At 51.8% G+C, this 15,768-nt stretch overlaps 1 pseudogene; it reads right to left on the bottom strand.

The window, feature by feature from the left end:
- Positions 1–1,405: 1,405 nt before the first annotated feature.
- Positions 1,406–14,338, bottom strand: LOC101233827 (uncharacterized; annotated as a pseudogene).
- Positions 14,339–15,768: the final 1,430 nt, after the last annotated feature.

Genomic DNA, 15,768 nt, shown 5'->3' on the forward strand with positions numbered 1-15,768 from the left:
GGTGTGATTGAGAGGGACTGGGAATTAAATTGGATAGGGTGGGGGGAGACTAGAAGAGAGGGGAGGTCTGTGATTGGACTCAAAAGGATTTTGAATGGACTGGGAGGGCACTGGGAGAGAGGGTGGAGGTCTGGGAGTGGAGTTACAAGGAATGGGATAGACTTGGAATGGAATGGCTTTGGACTGAGAGGAATTGGGAGGGACTCTGGGGAGGGACTGTGATGACTCTGGGAGAGACTGGGATGGACTGGGAGAACCACCAGAGTCACTTGGGGTGAAGGGGCAGCAGGCCACATAAGGTGGGCTGGGTGCAGTGGGTCAATTCCCAGGGAGGTTTTGAGGGGCTCCAGGGTCATTGCCAGGGCAGTGCCCAAGGGGACATGCTCTGCCCCATGCTCACCTCAGTGGACACTTTGTACTTTTACTGGTAGTGCCTGTCCACTGCAGCCAGCCTGTGCTCCATCCATTCCAGGTTGCTGTTCCAGTACCTGGCAACATTCTCGCCAGAGGAGGCATCCCCCACATACAGCCCCCCATCACCACCCAAGTGCAGGAGTTGCTCCCACTTGTAGATGTTCCTCTGCACCAACCTCACCCGCTCAGTGCCGTTAATGAAGTGACACCCAGACTTAACCATCTCCTGGAACAGCCCTTCGTGTGCAGGACACAGCTCTGGGGGTGCCCCCCGCAGCAGCCCAGAGTAGCCAAGAGTCCTGAGGCAATCCTGACTCTGCAGCCCAAGTGCCGCACGGCCACCAAGGGACCTTTCTTCCCACGGTCCCAGTTCCTCTCTTCCACCCTTCTCCATATTTTCCTCCCACTTTCCCAGAGCTCCCCAATCACCAGCTCCCCCCAACATCTGTTTGGGGGTCCCATCTCCCCATTTCCCTTTCTCTACACACCGTCCCAACACTTCCCCTCCTGCTCACCTGGAAGCCCTGCGCCCCCAGCAAGGGGGGCTCCAGTGCTACCAGCAGGGCCCCAGCTGCCGCCACACACGCCATGGCCAGCGCTGGGCAGGGTCTGACACCTCCCCCTCCCCAAGTTGCCCTGGTGGAGGGTGCTGGGGGCAAGGGTGGGGCGTGGGTGGAGTCCAGGTGAGGAGATCTGGGTGCTGCGGGACTGCCGGCAACTGGGGCGTCATCAGCGCTGTGCACTCTGATTGGCTCAATTATTAGAGTGCCTTCTCTGACTGGCTGAGGAGAGGCTCGGGAGTACAGGGAAGGAATAGGAAAGATCCCACTGGGACAACAGACCCAGCCTGGGCACAGGGAGGGAATTTATTACCACCAAACCACGGCAGCACAAGGAGAAGGGAAAGAAATCCCTCCAACACCTTCCCCCTACACAACAGGGATCACCCACAACAGGGGTAATCCACCATGGAGAGACGGGGACATCAGAGTTTAGACCAGAGCCAATTTTATTGTGTGGAGCAGGTGTTTATAAAGGGATTTACTTGTACAGTGCTTATACAGGGATATGTTTTTGATAATAATTTCCCATTGGTTGCACATTCTTCGTGACATCAGGTCACCTGGAAACCTTATCACAAAGTCTCACAACATGTTGCCTGGCCACTACTTGCCCAGGGAGACTTAAACTGTGTCTGTGTCTCCCACAGTTTCTGCTCAGTCAAGCCTCAGATATCGGGCCCCTTTATCAGCTCCAATGTTTTACTCTCTGTTTAATTCCCCATAAGGGGACACAAGGGCTCTGCCTAACAGGGATCACTGGGGATTATCCAGCCCAGATCCTCCCATGGGGGATGGAGCTGCAGCAGCACACCAAGCTCTTCCCTCACTCTCTTCCCTCTCTCCAGGCTCTTCCCTCACTCTCTTCCCTCACTCCAAGCTCTTCCCTCACTCTGGGCTCTCACAGGGCCTCCCTTAGTGCTGCCTCTGTTGTAGTCTGGTCAAGGCTGCGTTCCTGGAGAAGCTCTCCCCGCACTCCCCACACTCTCCCTGGTGTGGATGTGACGGTGGATGGTAAGGTTGGAGTTTCGCTTGAAGCCCTTCCCACAGTCAGGGCAGCGGAAGGGCCTCTCCTCTGTGTGAATCCGCTCATGTAGGAGGACACTGGAGCTGGTATAAAACCTCTTCCCACACTGGGGACACTCGTAGGGCCTCTCCCCAGTGTGGATGCGCTGGTGTGTTCTAAGGTCTGAGCTCCGTCCAAAGCTCTTCCCACATTCCAAGCAGGTGTAGGGCCGTTCCCCAGTGTGGATCACCTGGTGCCGGATCAGCTCAGAGCTGTTTCTAAAGCTCTTCCCACACTCCCCACATTCGTAGGGCCTCTCCCCAGTGTGGATCCTCTGGTGCCGGATCAGGTGGGAGCTCCGGATAAAACCCTGCCCACATTCCAAGCACTCATAGGGTCGTTCCCCAGTGTGGATCACCTGGTGCTGGATCAGGCTAGAGATGTCTCTGAAGCTCTTCCCACACTCCCCACACTCGTATGGCCGTTCCCCAGAGTGGATCCCATGGTGCCGGATCAAGTTGGAGAGACGGCTGAAACCCTGCCCACATTCCAAGCACTCGTAGGGCCGTTCCCCAGTGTGGATCACCTGGTGCTGAATCAGGCCAGAGCTCTGGCTGAAACCCTTCCCACATTCCAAGCACTCAAAGGGCCGTTCTCCGGTGTGGATCCTCTGGTGCCGGATCAGGTTGGAGCTCTGGCTGAAACTTTTCCCACATTCCAAGCACTCATAGGGCCTCTCCCCAGTGTGGATCCTCCGGTGCTGGATCAGGTGGGAACTCTGGCTGAAACCCTGCCCACATTCCAAGCACTTGTGGGGCTTCTCCCTGCCATGAGGCTTCTCCACCAGCTCCGAGCTCTGGCTGGATCTCCACCCACCTTCCTGGCTAAGGAGGGCTCTTTCCTCCCCGCAGCTCCCTGGGCTGGGTTTGCAGCTCCACATGATGGATCTCCAGGGCTTTTCCTCCTCCTCCATTCAGCCACGCCCTGGGAATGAAAAATCCTGGTTTGGGGGAAAAGACAAGAGGAGACCACCTTGGATTGGGCATCCCTCCTTGCCCAAGTTCATCTCAGAAAATCATTGGGAATCTTGTGTCTGTAAGAACCTCCAAAACACCAAGACTCAGCCCAAAAATGTTGGGAAGGATGGATAAATATAATTGCCTGGCAAAAGATTTACAATAGTACAGCCAGGAGGAAAACAACCCCCACTTCTGGCTGGACAATACCCTTACCTACAGATAGGTCCAATAGTCAAATGGACTGTTCCATCTCAACCCCCCAAAATGTATGGTTCATCCCACATCTGTAACCCTCCCCTAAAGCTTCAAGTGTCTGTAACCCCATTGGCCCAAGTCTTGTTCCAGCCCACCTTGAAGCCCCCTGATAAGGGGTCTCCGAGGAGCCAGACGCTCTCTTAGATCTTCCCCTCTCTTGGATCCTCCTCCCTCTTGGAATTCCCATCACCTAGAACTCTTTGTCTCTCCCGTCCCCCATCACCTCGGGCCTTGCCATGTGCTGCGTCTGGCAGCGCCAAGCAAGATCTTTCACCATCCCTAATAAACCCTATATTCTAAGAGCAGCCTTCAGAGATCTCTCGTCCCCATTCATCAAAACCGTCCTGGAGAACAGCATTCACTACACAAAAATCCTGAAAACTTCAAGACACAGATCAAAAACTCCCCAAACATCACAAGTCAGCAAAAACCTCCTCCAAAACATAAAGATTCAGCTGCCACATAAAACCAAAAAACCAATATGTAGCTCAGAAAGCTGAGAAACACCAATATTCACCCCCTGAAAATCGTGGATTCCCCTCCACAGTAACCTGCTGCATGGGGCAGAGCAATGCTCCTGGGGCTGGGGGGAGGCTGCAGATACAGGGAGGGGTGGAACCTTGTGCTGCCTCCTGTTTCTGCTCCTCCTCCTCCTGTGTCTCTGCTTTTCCTCACACTCCTCTTCCTCCTGCTAGTCCTCATTTTCCTGCACAATCCCACCCTCTCCTGCCACATCTATCGTTTGACCATTTTGTTCCTCAAGCCTGCTTCTCCTTCCCTTCTCCTCCTGCCCCCAGGCCCAGCACCCACTGCCGGCTCCCTCTTCCCCCCAGACCCACAGCATCCCAGCCGAGGGGCAGGGATGGAGCTGGGGCAGGTCGGGCTGGGGCAGCGCTGGGCTCTCGGCCGCTCCCGCCCGCACTCGGTCCCCACTGCAGCCGCTCCCGCCAGGACAGCGCGGGGGGGGGCCGGCCTTGGCTCTGCCCCACTCCCACCTCCCCAAATTCCCCTCGCGGGGGCCATGGGGCCGAGGGGGGGGCGCAGGTGGGGTCCAGGTGGGGAACGCGGGGAGCTGCGAGTCTGCCTGGCAACTGGTGAGTCATCAGCGCCACAGGCTCTGATTGGCTGAGCTCCGCCTGAGGGCTGCGGCTGCAGCAAAGAGGGGACACCCTGCTCCAGGGGGCATGTCCCACAAACAGGGGACCCCCATGAAAGGAACAAGAGCAAAGTGTCTTTACAAACAGAGGCTCTGAATCTGCTCAGAGATAGGGCCAAGGACCATTATATAAGGAAGTGACAGCAGAAGCCATCCGTTTCAAAAAATGTTATCAATTGATGACACAGACAGCTGCTCAGCCAAGGTCCCGCTCAATTCACGAAATTCCAGAAGAAAAACAAAAACTTAACAGAGCCATGAATATCTTTTGCTATACAAAAGTGGGGAATTTATGAAGGGGGTATGTAGTAGGTGGATTGGAAAGTCTGTAGCTCTCAAGTACTTCAGCCAATGGGGAAAGGGAGAGGGACATGTGGCCAGAAGAATTAGGATGAAAAGGAGGCTGTGTCCTCCAACAATTGGCGAGATCCCATGGGGAATGTCCCATGGCCTCTCCCATTTTTAGGAATGAAATTACTTTTTACAGGACTCCTCTGTCTGCTTTGTGGACAGAATCCTCTGGTGATGTCAATTTTTCAGCACACCCTGAGGCTCATCCCGAATTCCTTCCACCATCCAAGGCGGCGGGCAGGGAGTGCAGCTGAAGGTGCCTCACCCTCTTTGGGTGATCGGCTCCCTTGGCTGGCGGTGGCACCGGGCATTCACTGGGGACCCGGGAGTGACCAGGAGACAGACGAGTGACACATCAGGGGGTCTGTGAAGGGTCAGCAGGGAGAGAGCACTGAAAATCTCATCAGTGAGTGCCCTGGGATCTTTGGAGAGTGAACATGGCAGGGCACCCATGGAGGGGAGAAAAAGGAAAGCCAGGGAGGGGTCCTGGCCAAAGGGATGATGATCCCAAAATGTCTCTAAAGGGTCCCTTGAGAGAATGTTGAGGTAGTTTGCAGATTCCCCCGGAGGTAATTGACGACATGGAAACCCAGGGGAGCAATAGGAGAAGTGGAGAAGGTGAAACGTAAATTTTAAGGAATTTAGAGATTTTAGAGGAGCTAAGATTTTAGTTAAAAATAAGCCTTACTAGAGTTAATTAAATTAAATGAGTAAGCCTTGATGAAGTTAGCAGTTAGTAGTTAACTAATAATTGATTGCTTGCTACCACAATGTTTAGTTAGCTGGGATTATAATGAAGAATATAGAAACTGACAAATACATTTTAGGAAAATAAGACAATTGTGGGCCTCCTCTGTTCTGAAACCAATTGAAGACAAGGAATGGGAGTTCTACCAAGAGTTCATTTGTCATATTTGAATTGAAAAGGTAGAAAGGTCAGAACGAGGAAGTCTTCATTAACTTCCTCATTTTTGAACCCCTCCCCGTGAAAGGGACCACCGACCCATTTCAAGGGACAAACTACGCATGCTTAATAGCTTCTGGAGTGATTAGCATACGAAGCAGGGGAATGGGATGTACCAAAATTATGAATATTTATTTTTATTTTGGGTATTCAATAGTTGTATGGATAAAAAGACTCTGTAATCACCTGGAAGGCGCAGTGTGTATTTGGGAGCTATCCCGCATGCTGCCCGGCGTTGAAAAAACACACACTGTCTAACTTTAAACTGTTAAAGAGTTTTTGTCCATCACATTTGGATATTGGTAGTAGACCAATATCCATATTTTTTTTTATAAATCAAAGGAATTTGGACAACAGAGGATGGATGGTGTTGGCGTGCTGGGAAGGGATCAGGTGAAGGGGAGTGTGCAGATATATGGTTCAGGCAAGAAGCAGAAGGAGGAATATATGTGGTAAGACAAGGGACGATGGAAAAGAGAAGGAACAGAAAAATACTCAGGATTGGGATGTTTTTCAGCAGGGTCTTATCCTCACAATTTGCCAGCTCATACTTTGAATCACCAGGAGAGAAAAAGAATGAGAACAGGATGCCAGGGGGTTTCTCTGTGGTGGGCAGCGGCAGCAGCGGGCGCAGAGGTGCAGGACCGGGAGCACGGGCTGGGGGCCTGTGGGGAGCTGCGGGGCCGGGCCGGGGCTGTGGGGCAGCCGGGGCTCAGCGCCGGGCGCTGCCTGAGCCCACCAGCCCCGGGCAGGGCCGGCAGTGGCCCCCGGCCCCCAGGAGGCTGCGGGACGCCCCGGCCGCTGCCCGGCCCCGGGGAGCTGCCGGCCCTGCCCGCCGGGGGGGCCGCCTTTGGACACTGCGGCAGGACAGGCACCGGCTCTGCCACACGGGCTGTGCAGGGGACCCTGAGCACAAGGAGCAAAACAAAGCAACATCTGGGAAATGCAGAGTGCACATGGAAGGATCAGGATTTTCTGTTAAGGATTCGGCTTTGGTCCCTGCAGAAAGGAAAGATTTTGCAGAAAGCTCAGCAGCTCTCAGAGGATGAGCACCCACAGGCAGTGACCGGGGCTGCAGGAGTGGCAGAAGAAGGCCCTGCAGCACTTGGGCACAAAGGCACAGCAGCTGAAGGCAAGAAGGGATGAGCAAAAGGCCAAGCTGAAGGCAAAGGCCATGGCAGAGTTCCCACAACCCCTGAGGGATCAACCCCAGGGCCCAAGGGGGCCCCAGCACCCAGGGAACGGCATCGGACACAAGCACCTGGCAGAGGCATTGCCCTCCTGGCCAGGGCAGAGCCCACCCAAACAGCCCCTGGGAAGGAGTCGGGGCTCCAGCTGCAGCCCACAAGGACACTGCAAGCACAGACAGCAGCACCCTCAGGAGGAGCGAGTCCACCCCTGCATGGACATGGATTGTCAGGGCTCTCTGAGCTCCCATCCCACCGGGGACCCACCACACTGCAGCCCTGGAGAACATCCAGGCTGGGTCTGCATCCAGAGGAGGCCTCTCCTGTTGGACACAAGGGCCTCTCCATCCACTCTGAATCTTACACCTAAGGGGGGAAAATTGTAAAGGAATGTTTTCATTATTAAGGGAATAAATGGGAAAGCTGAGTTGGTATAATTTGTACGATCACTATTAGGAGCTGTGGGGGATAGGTGTGAAATAAACTAATTTATTTTTCTTCCTACTCTGATTGTATATATCTAGGAAGGCATTTGATGGTGGCATTGTAATATTGTAAAAGGTGATACAGAGGCTATTGCTGCTGCACCTTTGTGTCAAATGTCTGGAAAGGACTATGCTGAAGGGAACCCAGAGGTGTGGGCAGCCCCAGGGAAAGAGGGAAAATTTGATTCGGAGCCTCTCCAAATTACTTGGAAGCAACCAGGACAAGTGATGTCTAAAAGCAACACCATGTTCCAGGGGAGGGAAGGAAGGGCTCACAGCCTGGTATGGAGTCCCTGCTAAAGGCAGGGCTTTTGGAGCCAGGGATGTCTCCCTACAGCACTCCTATCCTGCCACTCAGGGAATCCAATGGCTCCAATGAGGAGGGGAAGAAGAAGTGGTAGACAAAGACCCTGTGAAATGGTTGAATTTTCGCGCTAAAAATCATCTTTTGAGTATTTGAAAAAAAGTGCAAATGGTGGAGAAAAAGGTTTAATACTTGAGACATATTTTGACTGAAGGTTTGTGGTGGATTGACCCAGAGAGCCTCGGGGCAATCTCAGAAGAAACATTACCCACGACCAAAAAGGAGCTGAGACAATTCTGAAGTTTAATACGGAATTACACAGCCTGGATTGAGGATTCTCTGTTCCAGCCAGAACAATGTAGGACTTTTTAACCCCAGACAGCCTCCATGCTGTGGTATGGACAGGAGAAAGAGCAAAACTTGAGAAAATGAAAAGCCAAAACTATTGATGCCTCAGCTCTGGCTCTTCCAGACTCAGAAAAGAAATTGGAATTGTAGGTGAATGTTAAACAGGGCTATGACAAAGGAATCCTTGGGCCAAAATGTTTCACCCAGTGGCCAGAGTGGCCTCGTCTGCAGAATTGTGCAGACACAGCTTCAACGGGAACCGAGGCCCAAAACCTGATGACAACAGGATCTCCAACTGTTCCAGGCTGCCATCAAGTTCAAGCTTTGATAACCAAAAGAGCCTCGCAATGGATGAGCAGTGCTCGGTTATTACAGTATGAAACTTGTTCAGTGGCACAGGAGGATTCAGAACTGAGGACAGGGGAAGGGTTTAACCCAGCCTCCTGTTTGAACAGCCCCCAGAGGGGCTGGGAAGAAACCCAGCACTGCATTCAAGTGACACAGCTCCAGACCCAGCCTGGGGGAGATTCAGGAGACATTGCCTGGCCTGAGGCAGAAAATGTCTTTGTGGATGGCTCTTCAAGGGCAGCAGAAGGAAAAAGAGTCCCAAGACACGCTGTTATTGAGGAAAGGGAATCAGACAAAGCGCAGGTTACCCGCCATGGTCAGCTCAACCAGCACAGCTGTGTGTGCTTGTAAGAGCCGGGCACTGAAATGCCCTGAGCAGGAGACTTAAATATCTTCTGGTGACACCATCTCACCTAACAGGGGGGCAAAAGCAATTCTGATTGCTCAGCAGCCACTGGATCACTTATTAGGGTACCTCTAAAAAAGTAATTCATATAAAAAGGATTGTGGAAGCAACAGACTCAGACAGCAGAACTCATTTTACAGGAAAGATCCTCCAGGGGGTTATGGCAGCTTTAGGAATACAATGGGATCTCCATAACCCCTGGCACCCCCAGAGCTCAGGCTGGGTACAAAGAATGAATGGGGAAAGAAAGAAACACTTCTGGAAGCTGGGGATAGAAACCAACATGCCATGGCTATGGCTTTTGCCATTGGCTTGGGCAAGAAGAAGAGTCAGACCTAGGGCAGATTTTCAATCATTTCCCCTTGGAATTGACCTTGGGAATTCCTTACCCTGGGAATTCTCCACCTAGTGCAGGGTGCAGATAAGGGATGCACATTTAAAGCAGTCTGTGGCCAGAATCCTGTCTCTGGTGCAATCTCTCCCCCAGGAAGCTGGGCTGGCACAGAGCCTGCCTTGGCACTTTGCTGTTGCCAACATCCAAGCAGGACATCGGCTCCTGCCTAAGGAGTGCAGAGCAGCACCACTGGTGGCCAAGTGGCGTGGCCCGTGCCAAGTGGCCCCGAGGCCAGAAACAGCCGCCAGCACAGCTGAGCACGGGGGGACCCCTCAGCCTCGGCTCCAGGTCTCTGCAGCCCCGGAGATTTGCACTTCCCGCCTGCAGCAGGAGGATGGGAGGCCCCCACTGAGCTGCACTGAAGGCAGCGCAGCAGCAGCCAGGGCTCCACAGCGGGGCAAAGCCCTGGGCCTGCCCACACATCCTCTGCTGAAATCCTCGGCCTGGCCACCCTCCTTTGGCAGCTCCAGCACCGGGGACAGCCCTTGCTGCCACTGCTGCAGCTTCAGCGCTCTCTGGGCCTGCCCTGCCACAGCTGCTGGGCAAGAGCACGGGACAATTCCACTCTGGCTCTCACTTACACTCACACACTGCCCTGCCTGCCATGGCATTGATGGAAAATAGACCAGCTCATAGACTTTAACATTGTTAACCTTTGATTTCTCTACTCTGGCTTGGTTTGTCTTGGCCCTGGGGAAAGAAATGTTAATTGTTTTGTTAAGGGATGTTGCACCACTCCATGGAGATGAGTTTAACATCTCAACACACTGGGAATGGCCCAAAAGATACCCACAAAGATAACAACCAGCAGCAAAACATCAACCCCAGCAGTTAACAGTGACCAACACCTACCCCAGACACTGCCCCCCCAGAGCCGCAGACACCTGGTCTGCCAAAGGCTGAGAAGGAAATCCAGAGCTTCGCACCTCATTAACAGCAGAAGCAAAGAAATCCGGGTCCAATAGGAAACCAAATACTAAAAACTGCAAAACTTGAAACAATAAAACATTAAACCACTAGATTTAGACTGGTTCAGACTGTTTTAAGTTTGGGAAAAAGCGAGTAAAACCCACGTGTCGTGGAATGATTTTCGCTGCACACCCGTGCTTTGTGGGGATGGAATGATTTCTGCAGCACATCCTGGCCAGAATCAAGGAATGACTTGAATCTAACACTAAATATATTGGTGGAGTTTTTCTTTTTCCTTAAGTTCAAGTACAAAGTTTATTACATTAGAGAATTTTTTTGTAATAATCCCACTTCTATATTGCCGGTTAGGTTTCAGTCAGGGATGTGGGAATGAGTTTTTGCTCCAAGGAGAAGTAGAAAACACTTAATTGCCTTGGAATTTTTTTGTGTATGTTTATGCGGGGCTCTTAGAGATACCAAAATTTTGGTCTGGGTTTTTCGACGTTCACCTTTAGGCTGCACTTTGCAAAACTAGAAGAGATTTAAAGGTGACCCCTTAACCCATAAACAGGCAGCCAAGAGAGGAGCTTTATAAATGCAAATTAACACTGCTGGGGAAAAGTGGGGACAATGAACCTGGCTCTTCTTGCCTGGGTCAGGAATTGGCTGATTCCTTCTGCCCCTCACCCCAAGCTCTGCCTGCTTGCACAGATGGAATCTGCAGGGCTGAAGGCAGAGCCCATGGTGAGGATCTCTGACTCTGAAACAGGGAAACAGCAAATGGAGAATGTTGTGAAAACTTCACTAAAATAAGGGGGGGGGGGATCATCCCTCTGCCCACTCCAACATCTGCTGTCACAGTCTATGCTGTCGGAATCCACGGCATCCCTCTGGCTGCCCTGGCAGGGCTGGGACCCTGGCAGGGTGTCAGGAACACCCCTGTACAGAGCCCCAAGAGACACTGTCTCTGATCTCTGTCCATGGAAAAGAGTTTTCAATCTTACAGGATGAATTACAAGCTCTTGAGTGTTTGATATAAGTAACAATTAAGTATGGCACAGGTGCAAAAGTAAAATTTTAGGATTCTAGATTAGGGGTCCAAAGGGGACAAGATGGAGGAAATTGGGCGTGTCTTGTTCTTTTTCTCCTTCTTCATGCCCTCCATGTTTCACTGTGATGTTGGCATTTTTCTGTTGGTTTAGGCTGGGCACACACTGTTCAACGTAGGTGACAGATATTGGCACGTTATTGTAAATACAGCACAGGTAGTTTCTAGTATATAATGTTTGTAACATCCCACTGAGGGCAGAGCCCCACACGCTGCCCTGCAGGACAGACCTGCAGCAGGGCAGCAGAACATGTGATAGATAAGCAAAAATAAACAACCTTGAAAACCAGCACAGACTAATTATGACTTCTTCTTTGGCAATGGGGCAGAAAGACAGAGACTTTCTACAATCTCAGAATCATCAATACCACAGATTCCAACATATGCTGTACAGGATGTATCAGAGCACTGGGGTTCTTGCTAGAACAAGTTCAAGGAAATCAGTTGGAAATCAAGTATTTGATGATGTAATTAGAAAAATGCGGTCAATCCATGCAGCCCCAGCTTGAGGGAGCGCCCAAATATGGGGAAAAGATGAAGGGCCACTAGAACAAATCCTACAACACCATGGACCAGCCCCTGGGAACCTCAACAAATTTGTTAAAAATGCATATTTTATGGCTTTACGCAGATAGTTACTGTTATGTGTAGTAGATATAATTTGTGCCATTTCTAATAGGATATATGTGATATTGAATATTTGTTAGAGTATACATGTTTGTATTAGGATTCCCCCCCCCTCACAGGCGCAAGTGAGACCGGGTGTAGATTGGAAACTGATTTACAAGTAAGAAGGTACAGCTCCCCAGGAGATGGGCCATGTCGGGGAGATACAGAAACCCCAGGTGCTGATCGTTAGCATGAACGACCCGAGATGGATATCATGGAAATCCTGAGGCAGATACATGTGAATACAGCGTTCCTGTAAATTTCATCAAAGGATTCAACAAACTCCAGACACTGATTTGTTCTCCCTCATCACCAAAAAAGAAAATCTTATTAACATATGGACTCTGAAAAGAAGAAAAGACTGATTGCCGAAATCTTGGCCTTAGGCGGAATTTTCCCTATAAAACCCGCTTGTGCCAGGATGGAGGTGTGTGGGCATGGAGGAAAACCTCTGCTGAGGCTGACTCCTTGTTGCACACCCAGGGCCGACCCCAGACTCGGCTCTGTTCTTTTCTTGTGGCTGGCTAGATAAAATTCGATTGCAAAATAAATATTTTATTTTTCATAATAATTTAGCTGGACAAATTTTCATTTATAACAGTTACTATATGTCTTATGTTATATTGATTAGTTGTGCTGTATTAACATTTTAATAATATGGTAAATGTAGCGTTGTAGATAAAATGAAGGTTTAGTAGTTAAAAGAGAAACTAAGCATGGGGGGGGGGGAGTTTAAGGAATGAGATACTCACTCAAGGAACACCTAAATTTTCCAGAGAAAAGAAAGTTATGGTTTTCTTATTAGAAGAAGCTAATTGTGTATTGTTTTAAGGGTGATTCCTTAGTTCACAAGGTATGCTCGTCTTGGCTTAAGTGCCTGAGCATCGTGACCTCAGTAATTCTTTGCTTTTTATTGTCTTGTAATTGTCCTAACTCTAAATTTTTATTACTCTAATTGTTTTATTATATTTTGTACCTTTTTACTATTATTAAACTTTTAAAATGTTAAAAACCAAGTGATTGGTGTTTTTCACAAATTCATATCAGGAGGCAGAGAACCCATTTATCAATTAAATGGCATTAGATTACAAGCTGTCCTCGAAATAAGAACCCACCAGAAACCTCCAGCTCCTGACCTTCCTGCGGACCAAGCCACTGAAATGAGGAATATGACATTTCACCAGGGGATGGGATCAGATTATCTGTGAGCAGAAAAAACAGGAGTCTGGGGGAAAATAAATGACTCCAACTGATGTTGGCAAAGAGTTGACAAAGGAAAGCGCTGAAAAAGATGAGAAAGGAAATAGGACAGCAGTTTATGTATTGGTCCACACATGGAAAGGATGTGAATGGGACACACATTCGTGGCTCCCCGGCACACCAGGGGTTAAACGAATGCTGCTTCTCCTCTTCTGTGCTGCAGCAACTCTCAGCTTTTTACCATGTTCCACACCTTGGCAGTGCAGCTCATCCAGCAGCTGAGCCAGGGGATGCAGGTGGCAGCCAGGCCTCCTGATCCACAAACGCCTACAAAAGGACAGGGAATGAGGGCACCGGGAATAATCCCAAAACCAAAGAGGACCCGGGAAGAACAAAACAGAGTCAAGGAGTAAATCTGCCTGGAGATAGGGCCAAGCACTTGTAGATAAGGAAGTAACTGGGAAAAACCATCAGTTCCAATAAATGTCACAAATTGACCCAGAGAGCTCCTAAAAGTCCCGCTACATTCCTGAACTTCGAGGAGAAGAACAAAGACTTAACAGAGCCATGAATATCGGCTGTTATACAAAAGGAGGGTGCATATTAACGAGGACAGGCAGCAGGCGCATCAGGAAGTCTGAACCTTCCAAGGACCTCAGCCCGTGGGCAAAGGCAGAGGGAGATGCGGCCGGGGAAATGAGGATAAAAAGGAGGCTGCGGACTACAACCATGGCAGAGAGCGCACGGCAAATGCCCCACGGCCTCTCCCCCTGCTCGGCAATAAAGTCACTTTTACAGGACTCCTCGCTCTCCTCCGGCCACAGAAACCTCCGGCGACGGGAATTTCCCCGCACGCTCCCGGCCGCGGGGCAGCCCCCTCGGTCCTACCCACAGCAGCCGGGCCGAGCCAGCGCTGCTCCGGCAGCGGCTCCTGCCCAGGCCCCGGCGGGAAGGAGACCGCGGGCAGCCGCTCCCGCCGCGCCCTCAGCCCGGGGCCAGCACGGGCCGGACACGGCACCACTGACCCGCCGCAGCCCCCTGCCGCCCCCTCCGCCCGCAGCCGGCCCCGAGCCCCCGCAGAACCCAGCGCGGCTCCCACCTGCGCCGGGGCCGCCTCCGAGCTCCGCCGACGCCGCCTCACCGCGCTCCGGCCGCTGCCGCCGCTCCCGGGCCCGCACAGACCCTCCTGGCGCCAATGGCGCCGCTGCCCGCCCACGGCCGCCCTCAGCCCGCCGCCGGGGCCGTGCTGCGTCCCGCTCCCACCAATCAGCGCGCCGCAACCGCGACTGACGGCACCAGCGGCCAATGGCAGCGAGCTCGGGGCGGGCTCTGCGCACGGCCCAGACTCGCCCCGCGCTCTCAGGGCCCCCCGCGCTGCGTGAGGGCAAAGCCGGAGATGAGCAACAGCCCCGGGACGGGCCCGGGCCCGAGGCGGGATTGAGCTGCCCACACAAACAAACTTCTCCGCACCTCCCGCCACGGCTTTCCCGGCCCTGCGCCTTCCGTGCCTCCGGCTCTGCGGGAAGCCCGGGAGCCTCACTTCTCCTGCCCCTCATTAGTGCATCGCTGCTTCGCTTGGATTTCCCCCAAAAAGGGAAACCTGCCCAAAGCCCTGTGGGGGAGCGGGGGAGGGGAGAGATTTATGGCAGAAAACTCCAAAGACTCAGAGCAGGATGAGGAGAAGTCAGTGCAGAACCTTAAATGCAGCTTTCCCCACGCCTCCCTGCTCCCAGCTGCACCTCCTCCCCCGGCAGGGCAGGAGACAGGGAATGGGGCCGTGCTCAGCTCATCCCCCGCGGCTTCTCCCTCTGCTCAGGGACAGGAGTCGTTCCCTGCTGCACCCTGCCCTCTCTCCCAGCCGAGACTTCTCCAGGAACTTCTCCGAGCCGAGTCCATCCCCTGGGGCACAGCCCCCTCCAAGTGCTGCAGCGTGGGTCACTGTGCCACGGGCTCGGTCCTGCCAGGCCAGGCTGCTCCAGCGGGGCCCCTCTGCCCGCGGGGTCACAGCTCCTCTCAGGCATCCCCGAGCTCCAGCCTGGCTCCTCCAGGGGCTGCAGGGGGATCTCTGCATCCCCATGGACCTGCAGGGGCATCTCTGCATCCCCATTGTTATAAATGAATCAGCCAATTTAATAATTAGAGGAATTTATTAAATCAAGTCAAAATAAAAATTGCAAAAGCTGTAAGTAAAACAGTGCCGAGCCAGGCAATTGTTGCTGGGTGAACTGGGTTCAGGCTATGCAGCCCTGTAACGCTGGCAGTCCACAACGTATTGATTCTGCAGGGTCTTCTTTATACTGTTTTCAGATGTAGCAGGATTCCAGGTGGTCTTCCTGTTCCCTCTCGTCTATCTTGCCCCTTTCCACATATTAATGCATGTTCTTTCCTTGTGCAGAGTTTTTATTGCTGAAATCTTGTTAGATGGTATTCCTCTCGAATATCTTGTTTGGCAACAACTATTCATCTTATCATTCAATGGTTATCTTCTAGATTGAATAATCCTTCAGAATAACCATCCTCTGAGGCAGGAATTAATCTTGTGTATATTGCTCTTTCTTGTCACTTGATTCCATTTTAAAAGATACCATATTATTTTTAGTGCTGAGCACGAATTTATTTTAAATCATATATTACACCCATGGATCTGCAGGGGGATCTCTGCATCTCCAGGGATATGCAGGGAGA

Source organism: Taeniopygia guttata, chromosome 35 (assembly GCF_048771995.1).
Source record: "Taeniopygia guttata chromosome 35, bTaeGut7.mat, whole genome shotgun sequence".
Classification (NCBI taxonomy): domain Eukaryota; kingdom Metazoa; phylum Chordata; class Aves; order Passeriformes; family Estrildidae; genus Taeniopygia; species Taeniopygia guttata.